Source organism: Gopherus evgoodei, chromosome 8, assembly GCF_007399415.2.
Source record: "Gopherus evgoodei ecotype Sinaloan lineage chromosome 8, rGopEvg1_v1.p, whole genome shotgun sequence".
NCBI lineage: Eukaryota > Metazoa > Chordata > Testudines > Testudinidae > Gopherus > Gopherus evgoodei.
Window position 1 is genome coordinate 9,921,744 of NC_044329.1, and position 13,742 is coordinate 9,935,485.

The 13,742-nt window shown below is 41.5% G+C and overlaps 1 long non-coding RNA gene across 1 annotated transcript; it reads right to left on the reverse strand.

Moving 5' to 3' along the window:
* Nucleotides 1–318: 318 nt before the first annotated feature.
* Nucleotides 319–12,789, reverse strand: LOC115656913. Its single transcript, XR_004001788.1, has 3 exons — nucleotides 12,779–12,789; nucleotides 7,864–7,866; nucleotides 319–458 (listed from the first exon to the last, which is right to left on the reverse strand). It is a non-coding gene; the product is annotated as an uncharacterized LOC115656913 (long non-coding RNA).
* Nucleotides 12,790–13,742: the final 953 nt, after the last annotated feature.

Consider the following 13,742-nt stretch of genomic DNA (forward strand, 5'->3'; position numbering starts at 1 on the left):
CTGGACTCGATGACCTCTCGAGGTCCTTTCCAGTCCTAGAATCTATGAATCTATTGTGACCAGGGTCCTAGTGGGAAGCCACCTGTGGTCACTCAATTAGAGTGAACTGAAAAGAATGAGGCAGACAAACCACAAAAAGCTGGTGGATATTCCAATAGTTAGATTCACCAAGCCAGCATAAAACAGCTTCTTCATTACCTTACTGATTACTCAGAAGTCCAAACAACAGAGTTCCCTTAAAGTGATCCAGTCTCAGGCCTCCATCTAGGTACCTAAGTCAAATATGATGATTTCTGAAAATCTAATTTAATCATATAAAAGAAAAGGTTCTACCAATCCCAAAGGATTGGACATATTCCTTCCAGGTTATTGAATATTCCAGATCTTTCCCAAATACATGCTACAACCAATTTTTATGAACTAAACTAAAATTTATTTAAAAAAAAACAAAAGAGAGACTGGTTAAAAGATCAATATACATACAGACATGAGTTCAATTCACTGAGGTTCAGATTCATAGCAGAGATGGTGAGCTTTGTAGTTGCAAAGAGTTCTTTTAAGAAACAGTCCAATGCCCAAATCTCATATTCAGGGCATACCAGCATAACTGGGACCTCAGTCTTGTGACTGAAACTTCCCCTCATGAAGCCTAAGCAGATCTGAGATGACAGAATCAGAACCCAAGGATCTTTTATACAATTTCACATCCTCTTTGACAAGTTGGGAGTTCTTCTGGGAACAAAAGATAATTAGGATGACTTTGAAGGTGGTTCATCATGGGTACTTAGCTGTAGAATTAACATACGGCAATTTGCTCATCCTTCCACCATTTACAGGTTATTTGCTATACATTTAAAAGAGAGATGAATACAGAGCTATCCTGTGTTTTCAATTCATTTAAATGCTGGGATGTTCTTTTGATAGCTGAATTATCAGAACACAGCATAGACAGGGACTGTTGATTACATTGTTCACCTTATTCGTACATATGTAAATACACAAAAACACGAACATTATCTCCCCAGGTCTTTTGAGGTTATTTATTTTGCAGGCTATTTAACCTTTTCTAGTCATGCAACACAAATATAAACACTCATGCTTCAGGGCACAAACCAACCTCCAATTAATGGGGGTTAAGTAGTAATTTTCCCTATGGACAGATTATTCTAATGGAGGGTGTTTTGCACCTTCCTCTGAAGTAGCTAGTACTGGTGGAGATAGGACTGATGGACCATGGGTCTCATTCAATAGACAAAGTCCTATATTCCAGATTTACCCTTGGTTCAATTTCCTTAAAACTCATAGGGCAAAACAGAGTTTGTCCTGCCGTTATTGAAGTCAATAGTACCTTGCAAGGAGTAATGTACTAAGTCTGCCAAATTGTGGCCCCTGTGACTAATGCAGCTCATGAAAATGTTAAGGCGATGGAATTGTATTGGAACAGTACATCTTTTTCCAGGGTGAAAAATTAAGCTACATTAGGATGTAAGTGACTATGCTTTTGGAGACTCTGAACAATGATTGAGCTATCCATCTCTTCAGTACTCTGTCTGCCATATAAAGCCTCTGTGAGAATGGATAGACAGGATGAAAACAACAGGCTGTCCAAGTGCTGTAGGAACCATAAGTTAAAATAAAATGTGGACAGATGTGTGACTATTATGGACGTGCCGCCTGTCTGTACAGGTGAAATGGAATTTCATGAAGTGGCAGGATCTAAAATTAAGAGGAAGAAATGTTTGAGGATGGGCCCTATACAGGAGAATATGTGTAAGACTGAGAAGGGTTTTATTTAAATTTGAGGGACAGAAGTAAGGTAAATTGTAGGACAAGAAGAACAACTTGAAAACGAGTTTTCTGAAAGGCTATAATTTATCAGCAATGGTAGAAAGAAAATCCATTCTAATAATCATCAGGGAAGAAGAACTCTTAACAAACAAAGACCCTCTTCATGCAAAGGTATTATACCTAGTAATAAAAACTGGGGAGGAGAAATAGGGTAGGGAATATATTTTGGCACTGTGTTTACAATGGCATTCCAATCCCTTGTTTTCAGTTCCCTACTACTAAAACTTTCACATGTTGCCTGAACATTTTAGGGATGGTCTCCATTGTACAGGGCAATTATTCTGGAAAGCTTGAGCATAAATGGTTCAGCCATTTTTCAGTACGAGGAGTGACAAAAGTAACACTTTCCTTATTATACATTTTTTTTGTGATGTTGTTTTAAACAGCTCTAGCATTGGAACAAAAACTGAAATTTACACAGGGTCAGATTGTGAAACCTTTACTGTCATTAGTGGGCTGTTGCTCACATGAGTTACCCCAAGTGTTACTTGAATAATTGCTCCCTGCAGCCCTTATGCCTTCCACTCATGATCCTTGCACTGTTAAAGATATGTGCTGAGTTCAAACCAGTACAAATGAGAGTGGGAAAAACTCTCCAGCCAGTGACCTGTGGAGTGAAATCTTCTGAACCCAGGTGGCTTTACGGATGGAGTCCCTTATAGTATGACTACACTGCAATTAAAAACCCACAGCTGGCCCATGCCAGCTGACTTGGGCTAGCAGGGCTGGGGCTAAGGGGCTGTTTGTTGCAGTGCAGATGTTTGGGCTCAGGCTGCAGCCGAAGATCATTGTATCCAGGCCATCAAATAGCCTTCCAGTGGTAGTTGCTCTTGAGAATACACACTTCTGACCGGGGCTTTCTTCTTTTTTTAAATTAAAGAAGATTACAAGAAGAGGACTGGGTTGAAAAACGGGAAAGTGATTTTGTTAAACATGTCAAATTTCCATTTTTTGAAACATTTTCTGAACATGAAGTTTTTGCTGAAAATTTTAATGAAATGTTACCCCCTTCCAGTTTTTTGAACAAAATGCCATTTTGACAACACTTTCATTGATAACAATTTTGATAAAAAACGTTGATGAAAAATCATTGGAAATTTTCTCAAACAGAAAACTCTGATCATGCGAGCAATATTTTTGGGGAAAAAAATCAAGTTAAAAAAAAAACAAACCAACTTCTCAACTAATACATTTTTGTGTGAAAAAAAAAAAGTTAACCAGCTGTAGTTAGAGGCTTGTTGTGCTGTCGTGCAATGTAAGCAGATTTCAATTGCTCCTTAACTCCTATCAATTTCAAGGGGAGTTAGGCACCTAAATAGCTTTGAAGATCTGGACCCGCTTGTTTATCTGTTCCTTGACTTAAGAACACTGGGTTAAAAAAAAGTGATTGGTTGTGGGTGGAAAATGGGTGCATCTACAGCAACATGAGAATAAGTGGAATCCTCACCATGCCACTTGCTTTCCACTTCGGGCTTACTTCTGCCTGTGGGGTTTGATCCTGTACCATGGAAGGCAAGAGGTACAGGTTCAAATCTCTAGGCAGGAGTAACTTGCCACCTACACAGTAGTGCTCTCATTAATGTAGGATTGGGTTCCCTTATGCTCCCCATCTTGATCCTCACTTTTCACCTGGTGACTACATACATACTACTCTGCACATGTCCTATGCAGGCCCAAAGCCAAGATCTGTCAGAGGACAAGTACTTGAAAATGTCATGCAGAATGCTACCATATGAGTCACCTATTCAAAGGTTATGGAAAGAAAAAATCTGACCGAGAGAAAGCTACATCACATCTGAAGTCTAGACTGAATAAATGACTTAAGAGGGCAAAATTTAATTAATTGCCTGGAGCCAATCTGCACTGTCAGGGGTAAAGCTAAATTCAATATGATTACAAAGCGATCGGATAGAATGAGATCGGTTTTATATAAATTAGACATAGTCCACATGGCAAGAGCAAATCAACAGGATGTCCATGGGTACATACCAACCCTAGCACATTTTCATGACACAAACCAAAAATGTGCCCAGTATTTATGACTGCATAGGAGATGGAGAAAACATGATTAACAAAGTCCCCTTCCACAAGCATAATCCAAAGAAAGAGGGGACTGGGTCACTCAGGGTTTCTATGAAATGTCATGCCAGTTTCTGAGAGTTATACATTATGACGATGCCTAGATTGTTACATTAGTTCCTTTTTATTGTTCAAATGATGATATATTTAAATGAAGAGAATTGGATGCAGAATTTTGGTTTCAGTCCCAAAGTGAAGGGTTACATAATAGCTACATCTCTACATCTGCCAAAAGAACATGGCTTGTGATCATGAACAGTGGGGAAAACCTGGAGGAGCTGTAATACTGTAAAATGAAATACTCCTTGTGACTGAGCCAGCTCTTGGCTAATCAGAGTAATTTTGACCATTGATAAAAATAATTTCAAAGCACCCTGTGCATTGCAGAAAGCAAAGCGAATTAACTTGGAGCTGCTGTTTGAGCAGAGCTAATAACTAAATTAAAATAAAGTTGGACCCTTAGCAAATCATTTGAACTAACACTACTAGCAGACAAATCAAATCAGCACCTTTTAGATGACAAAACATCAATGTTGTTATAGCTGGCATTACAGCCAGTGCTGCTCTAATTAAAACCACTTTGTGAAGATTCCAAGATTTCTGCCATCCTGGAAAACAGCCTTAGAACAACTAAATGAAAACCAATAAAGTGACTCTTCTCACTAGACCAAGTGCCCTTCGAATCCTAACAAATATATTATTTAGGATCATACAAACGACATATACCAGTTCTGATGGGAAGCATAGCATGTAAAGCACAGTTTCAGTGAAAAAAGGCCAACTAATGAAACCAAATAAGAGGTGTAAAATTATATACTTTTTCAGTCTTTCAAAAGAAAGGCACATGAAAGGAACCAATTATGGGAGGCTGGCTGACTCAGGGGATGGGCAGTGGGCTATAAAGCTTTTAATCTCAAAGCTGCCAACTACAATTCAGTCCCAGCTGGTGGTGACTAAAATTTGTTACCATCTGATGCCTGGTTTAATGGTCTAAGTGAGAAGCTAGAGTTTGGTCATCTGAGTCTGTTTATACTGAGCAGGTTTCCATATAGCCAAAGTAAACGCCATGACTGGCTACATTCTTGTTGGTATTTATAGTGGACAATGCAGAAATTCAATGGCCTGCAGTTTAACACCCCTCAAAGTAACCCCTAGAAGATTTAGTCATCTTGGTCAACAGTATGGTGAAGCTTGCACTGCCACTGCCTGTGCCGTATGTATTTTGTGGATGAATTGAGGCTTCTAGTCCCCCTGATACAGAGAAAATAAGTTTATTGCTGAATAAAAATAGACATATTCCCAAGTGAAAGATGGCTTCAAAATCTGAAACAGACAGCTTTGCATGATTTGGATGTACAGATAGTCATTGCACTGAATTTCATGGGCAAGTGAAAACTGAGGGATGAGAAATGGCTTGAAACAAAAGGGGAAAATATTTTGCAGTTAAATCCTCTGAAAAACAGTCACCAGATTTTGTACCATTCTGAAGGAGAGAAAGCATAAGAAAGAAGATAGACAGAACAGAGAGGAAGGCAACAACTAGGGAAGTTGGGGAGAGGTGGGTAAAGGAAATAAGTTGAGAAATAGAAGGGATTGCATTATGTCATATTGCTTAGCACACGCTCCTTGTCTGGCACACCTTACTGACAGACACTCTGGTCCTGCAATAGTCTGCTTCTTCTCATGACTTTTCCTTCCAACCAGGTCTCTTTTAGTCCCATCCCTTCCAGGGTAACGGAAAATCCAACAAACCATAGTCCCACACCCTCAAGTCAAGTCTTTGGCTTGAATCCTGGTCTCTAGGGACTTTCCACCACCTTTCATGGCCAATAAAGGAACTCAGGCTTTCCCTCATCTTTGGGTTCCAGCCAAGGGTTCCTGCAATAAACAGACAAGGTCTGTCTGGTCAGGCCACCTGCTACTTCTGTGGGCTTCTTCCTACCTCAGATTTCTACAGGCCTTTCCCACAGCCCCTTCCTGTGCCCACTGTGTATCTGTATTCTTCTCAGGCTCCACAAACTCTCGGCTTCCGATGCCTTTCAAAGTTCATCCTCCTTTCAGGACAGCGGATCTCAGGGCTACTGTCCACAGTTTCCCAACAAATTCCAAATGAAAATATAAACAAACCGCTGCTTCCCTCCTCAGCCAGGAATTCTCTTGCCTCTTCAGGGTCCCCTGTACTTCCTTCCTCAGCTGAACACCTCCCGTGGAGTCTTGCCTCTACTTTCGAGGCCCAGCACAGTCGTTAATTCCTCCCTTGTGGCTTTGCTCAGTTTTCCTTCCACCTGGTTCCTATCAAGCCCTTGCTTGAGAGAAGGCACTCCCAGACTCCTCTCTCCTGGCCTCCTTTGCCAACTGCATTCCCTCCCTGACCCTTGCCCAGCTGTGTCCAATAATTGCAATTAAGCCACCCAGTTAGGGTCAGCTGAAGGATAGTTGCTGTGTCATCAGACTGAGCCTGACTCTCCTGAAAGAGCCAGCCAGCCTGGGAAGTTTCTCTTTCACTCATAATCCTTTCTCCTTTCCTGCACCCCTTCCCACCTTCCCCACTATTTTCCTTCATCCTGTCTTACCTTCCTTTCCTTGATACATACATGAGCACTTTGCTCACTGAGTGAAGGAGACATTTTCAATGCCCAGTGAGTTAAAGTGAAAGGTCTTTGTTGGTGAAGAGAAAAGATCTTTGTGAGAAGGGACATGAAGTTTCAATTGTACTTCCTTGCATTACAGCACCTAAGAGAGTAAATGGGAATTTTCAGCAAATGGTTTGTGCTAAATCTCAGTGTAACATTAGCCAAAGTTCCTCTAACATTCATGGTCTTGCCGCTTCTCTCCTATAAATCTGTCCCACAGATGAGTTTAGACAGTGATGATCAGCAAACTGTCAGTAGATGCCAGCTTTCTCATTCTCTCTCTTTGGGAATAATAATGCAATGCTCCCTGTTACTTTAAAGCCCCCATCACTTCAACTGATGCTGGTATGGGGAAAAAATGACACTTACTGAGTCAGCAGGCATCGGTTTTAGAATAAGTGCATCGTCTAGAGAATATTTGTTAAAACTTTAGTTAGAAATTTAATTATAAAGTTGCCAGATAAATATAGAAGCATAATCCCAAAGCAAACAAAATAAAGCTATTTTCATAGTCATCCACCTAATTTTAAAATTTGATTCACTAGATGTGCTATTTTGAACATTTATTCCTTAACTACCTATTTATTCATTAGAGAACGTTTCCTGCTGTGCTCCACTGCTGGTTCTCCAAAACCTCTCAGGGTGAGATTTTTAGTTCTGGTCTAACTCTCCCCATGGTGGCATCAGTAGAATAATACCTATTGAAGTCAACAATAGCAGAGGCACGCCAATGTTGAACAATTTTTTTTAAAAAAAAAAACCTCCCACCTTTAAGTCAAAGTTCATAATTGTATGTTTTCTGCAGGAAGACGTGAGGACAGGTGGTCTAGGGCCAGGCTTGGTGTCAGGGACACGGTCACTGCATTTTGACACATGTACTTCCTAACCCAGCCTCCCTCTAGCTGTATTGGGCACAGAACACCAGAGTATCCTGCACCAAGAGCTGTGCAAGAGGCAGCATCAGCTGGGACATGACACTTTTATGATGTTAATTATGCAGTCACTTCATCACTGGGTGTGAATTTGTCCCAATAACTATAACAGTATTTCTGCTCCTGTTCTGCCTCGTTCCTGTTATTCTGATTTTAATCGACAGGTTCAGTCCTAAAGAGCCCAAGTACCTCTTGATCATCTGGGTGATGACTGGGCTACATAGAAGCAAGGCACACAGTTGGATTCAGCACTAGGGACTTAACAGCACATTGGGAGACTCACGGAGAGGTTAGACAGATCTGTTTTATGTTTATTTCTAAGGCAGGCCTGGGGGCAGAGATCACTGACATTTCACCAGTCATAGATGCACAATCTTTCTCACAAATAGTCCTGCTCCCACAAACAGGGAAACTACCAAATAGATAAGAGCAACTGCTTCCTAACAAATCCTTCAATGAATTTAGCCTTTTTTCCCTGTGTTAATTAATATCCCCAAGATGGCGGTGATTTTCTAATTAACAAATTGTGTTTATTCTGTGGTTTGCTGTTTGAAACATGAAATCCGGAAGAGGAACAGACTTGCTGATTTGTTACTGGTCACATTAATATTGTTTCTGTTACCCAGGAAGACCCTCTCTGTACAGAGATCACTGTGGGCCAGACATAAAACTAATTTACTTTTAAGAACTCAGCTCTGCTCTTCAACTATAGTAAGGAATAGGACTGGCGAGTCTAACTATCTTTAATTCAAACTGCTATTTGCCAAGCTGAAGAAAACCAGGATAAGAAATTGTTACTTGGCAGCGGCGTAATTTTGAAAAGAGAAATTTGCCTCTTCAGTTGAATCTGTTGGGTGGCTTAGCTCATGGAGCTGCTAATGACTTTACTCAATGCCCTTACCCTATGCTGTCATAGTACTGTAAAGAGCACAGGGCATCTAGTTAAATCGATTAGCCTTTCCTCTGAGTTCGGGAGATAAGAATTTCTTGCGGTACTGGCATCCTTCACCAACCAGTTTATTTCTGAGATTATATGACTGGGAACAATGCCATTTAAAGGACATAAGAAGCCACACTGCCTGCTCTTTTGGTTCCATCCTACCAGTGCAATCAGATCTGACCTCATGTTTTGTAGGAAGAGGCTATATCAAAGTATTCAAAAACTGGGGGGCAAATTCTACCCTCACAACACCCTAGCTAGTTCCTTTACTACCAAATGACTCAAGAGTCAACTCTGCAAGATGTTGAGCAAGGGCCCTCAAATCTCAGGGGGAGTGGAGGACGCTCTGCCACTCCAATTGTTCAGCACCTTGCATGATCAAAGCCTTACATAACAGGCACCGCAGAATTACCTCGACTAGAGTAGATAAAAAAGGCTTGACTTTGCTGGGAATTGATGGAATTCAATGACTCATAAGTTCAGGCCCAGAGCTGGTCGTTAGTGTGACCTTGAACATGACTTCCATTTTTTCCTGATAGTGTGCTAAAAAAATATTATTTAGTTATATCTATGTCTGCATTCTTATCTCCATTGTTAGCCATGACCCTAATATGCCATTTTTTGCTGTTGCAGCACCCATGTGAAATTGCATTTCTTAATAAGGAACTCCAGCTACACAGAGTTTGGAAGGTACACTACAAAAATGTAATTATTACTATTTAGCCTGTCAAAGTAGGACATTAGCGTGGTGGCTGCTTCTAGCGCAATTTTTGATTTAGCATCTCTTCCATACTAGACTTAGATTTAATATTAAACAAATCAGGGTTCATGAAAAAAAATCTATTTTTTTATAGCTTTACATGGATTTTGAATACTGCGCTGAACTGACAAAAATAGCTCTTGAGGAATGACCGTGCTGACCACAGGCCTTCAGACATAGTATCTGAAAAGGATTTAAATGCATTTGAAAGTTGGATTTTCAAATATTTTTATATTTCCTCCCCCCTTTCAAATAGCCTACAAAAGCCCTAGTAAAAATGTATGCAAATTTTAAAGCCATTTAAAGGGATATTATCAAATCAGTTTCTTTAAATATGTAAATCATGTTTAGTGACTCCTCTTTGCTTGCAAAACTCTCCTAGAAGCATAAAAATATAACATCTTCCCTGACCCATTAATATCCTTTACTATGCAGCAACTATTAATTTCTTGTGTTTCTAACAGAGCCTGAAGTTAATACAGCTGTGTGGATAATTAACATAAAATGATAAGATCCTAACACAAGCATTTGTAATAAATAGGTTTCAATATATAGGCATCCAGAGAGCTAGCTGTATTCAGCTAAAGATGCTTATATATAGATATAGATACACACATATACACACACAAACACACACACCGGTAATTGGATAAACTTTACTTAACTACAATTAGTTATAGTGAGCAATATTGACTTAAAATCAATTCTTGCCACCACAATTCCATCTAAAAGCTTTGATATTTCCACTTGAATTTTCCTCTTGAAATTACTACAGTGCTATTGTCCACCATACTATATAGCAGAGGTCTGGCTTTTAGGAGATCTGAGAATATAAGACTCCTCCTTCTGCTGTCTGTATTCATTGAGGATTGCAGAGCAGAGACATGCAAGCACCCCGCCTCCAAAAGGCATTGAGGCCTTTCATTAGACTCTGCAACACAGCACAAAGCCTTCCTACCAGGAGAGTTAATGATGAACAGGACTTTGACTAAAGCCAATAAACTTCTTGTGCCAAATGATGCGAGAAAGGAAAGGAAAACTACATTTCTGAGAAGTGATTCTGTCCATGTATTAGAAATCCAGGGACAAATTGTGCCCTCATCTGCCCCAAGGAGTCCCATTGAAGCCGGACATGTTGAGATACTATGTTGACAACTTCATTAAAAACATCTTGGGTAGATAGAGCAAATTAAATAGGAATGATTTAGTGGGTCACTTGGTGGTTAAAGCAAGGGCAGCATTTGTCTGTACCATCACCAGCCCTCCTAAAAGTAGAAAAAAGTAATGGGGCTGTGAAGAGCGAAGGGTTAAATTAATGACCACCACGCTGCTACACCTGGTGACTCAAAAATGCTTTTTACAGGCATTTGTACGCACCTTTAAAATCAGCAAATCTGCTCTGCTTCCCTTGCCTTCTGAAGAACGACTGCTGCAAGTCAGACTTAGTTGTTTCTATCTGTGAACAATGTTCTTTCTCCTTATGCATAAGAAAGCCTTTCATCTTTTCAGCAGAAACATCTGTATTCCCCCCACCGCCAATTCGGCTGTGTATGTAACTCCACCCCAGCCAATCAAAATAACGTCTATTGGTTTCCAAGGCAACCGTCACAGACACATTCATTTGAACCAATTTCAGGAGGCAGAAGGAAATAAAATATAGACCCGGTGTCCAGCTTTACAAGATTTTGATAGTATAAAAAATCATATGAAAAATGTGTGTGTGTATGTATTTGTGCACACACCCGCACCTGCATATAATATTACATAAATATAAAAAGAGAGTGAGAGCACACACACTAGTATTACAAAGGATGTAAAATAACAAAAGCAAATGCAAATATATTAAAAATAATAAATTGTTGTAAATTAAGAAAAAAAACAGAAGTGACTGAATGCTTCGCAGGTCATATTTCAGCACTTAGATACTACGATTGTCATGCTATTAATAAAAACAACAACAGATAATGAATGTCAATGGGTAACTGTTGAGCCCTTGCTGGTTCACTAGTGAAAGAGGCACCACAAAAAACCCACTCCCCCATCAAATCTTAGGGGCACTAGGATCCAGGTCTATACTTTTTGGCAGGTTGGATTTTTAGCTGAAGAATGATCCACACTGTGGAGCTGTGCTTAATTTGTAATGAAAGACGTGCTGTGGCACAAGCAATTTTTTTTTAACTTTAATAACTAATGCAGCAGGCCCAAAGGTCCTGAGGCTCTGAACTGCCAGGCCCAGAGGTGCCGGGGGCCGGCCTCTGAACTGCCAGGCCCAGAGGTCCCAGGGCTCTGAACTGCCAGGCCCGGAGGTGCCAGGGGGTTCTGAACTACCAGGCCCGGAGGTGCCGGGGGCCAGGCTCTGAACTGCCAGGCCCAGAGGTGCCGGGGCTCTGAACTGCCAGGCCCAGAGGTCCCAGGGCTCTGAACTGCCAGGCCCGGAGGTGCCGGGGGCCAGGCTCTGAACTGCCAGGCCTAGAGGTGCCAGGGGGTTCTGAACTGCCAGGCCCAGAGGTGCCGGGGCTCTGAACTGCCAGGCCCAGAGGTGCCGGGCTCTGAATTGCCAGGCCAGGGACAGCTCTAGACATTTCGCTGCCACAAGCACGGCAGCATGCCATGGGGGGAGCTCTGCCGGTCGCCGGTCCCGTGGCTCCTGGGGACCTCTCGCAGCCGTGCCTGTGGGTGGTCTACCAGAGCCGCGGGACCAGTGGACCCTCCGCAGGCATGCCGCCGAAGGCAGCCTGCCTGCCGCCTTCCCAGTGACCGGCAGAGCGCCCCCAGCGGCATGCCACCCCAAGCACGCGCTTGGCATGCTGGGGCCTGGAGCCGCCCCTGGCCAGGCCCAGAGGTGCTGGGGCTCTGAACTGTCAGGCCCAGAGGTGCTGGGACTCAGCCCTGGCAAGCCTTGGCACAAATTAAGCACTGGACAACAGCAAAACCACATAGCCGGATGTACCAGAGCGTTGGAACATCGCAGCTCTGCCTGCCTATTCAGACCAGTCTCCAAATACAATTAATTTGAGCTCCTTCCTTCACTTTTCAACCACAGAAGACAAACTTACTAGTAGTAATTCACATGGACTTTGTCACTTATGGTACAGCCTAGTAATGCCACTGCAGAATAATTTTTCTCACCACATTTTTGGGGTTATTTGTCTATTAGTTTTTTTAGATTAAATGCTTTGGGAATGGGACAAAGAGCCTTTCATTCTCTGGTGTGAATCCATTTTGCCTGGACTTCTCTTAGCACAGAAGTGTTCTCCCTAGGGCCAAGGGAAGGCTGGTTATTGAGGGAGTGACCTGTTTGTTGACAGAAAGCCCTACCCTTCCTTCCAGGGTACGGGGTGCAGAAGAGGCAAGTACAGGGGAAGGGTACACCTACCATTGCGCTATGATGACTCTTTGCAATAGCTTAAGTATGGTGCTGGTAAGCGGAGACCTATGTCCAACCCTTATTGGTGACTCATCACAATGTGAAGCTTTTTGGCTGTGTGCATGTCAAAAACAAAGGGAAAAATGTTTGAACAAAATTAACAAAGAATCAATATATTTAAAACCTTTGAGCTATGGTATTTATGCCCTTTTCTTCTACCTTGTTAGAAGGATAGTGGAAGGATACATTGCACAGAACCTTTTGAAAAAGTCTTTTGAATTTAATAAATTGCCCTGTGAACTAAAGGAGCCATAGTCTAGAGCAGTAAGTCACCTCAGGGCATGCATTAGTAGACAATTGTTGCTCTTCTCAGGTGGCTGAAGGTATTAATCCTTTGCCACATTCCTCTCAGCGTGCCGTTGCTGTCGTTTATTGCTCTACTGGCTCCCAATGACAAGTCGAACAACAGGTTAATTGCTAGCAGGATCTGTCCTTCATGCATGCATGCCTGCTTTCTAACATGACCTGGCAACTTCACTGCTATATATTGGCAAAAAGTGACCCACCGTGTGCCATACATACTGTTCAGCTCACAGTGACATCAGGAGGTCTCGGCTTTAATTAGGCAGTGAGTCTAGCGATGGCTTATGCAGTGTGCTGCCAACTTCTGTGCTGCATGTACTGTATAGCACCGGTGAAGGTCACTATGGCCAAAACATTGAATCTATGGTATGCTTGTACTTTGAATAAAGCTTTTTGTACAATATATGAAGTGAGTATTGATTTTCTTGAAAGCACCTGGGAATTGCAGTATGGCTATACTATCTTTCACTGAGATGGTGGGGTGGTTTTTTTTTCTCTTTTTTTAAAATGGCCACAATGTTTCTTTGAACCATCACATCTGCAGTCATTAATGGTTAAGGAATTACCTCTCTGGATTTAAACTGCAGTACTATTTTCATGTACCACATTGCATCATCCAGCAGTTCTCTTTCTGCAAGAGCTTTTCAGCTTTAATGATCTAAAATAATCTGAATGGTAATAATTCAATAATGAAAGAGAATAACTCAGAACACAGCTCTTGCTATTGTGATTTGTGAGATTATGCCTCACGCCATTCAGAAAGATTCATCATTTTATTCATTTTGCCACAGCAAAGGCCACTTTTTTAGAATCGTGCATG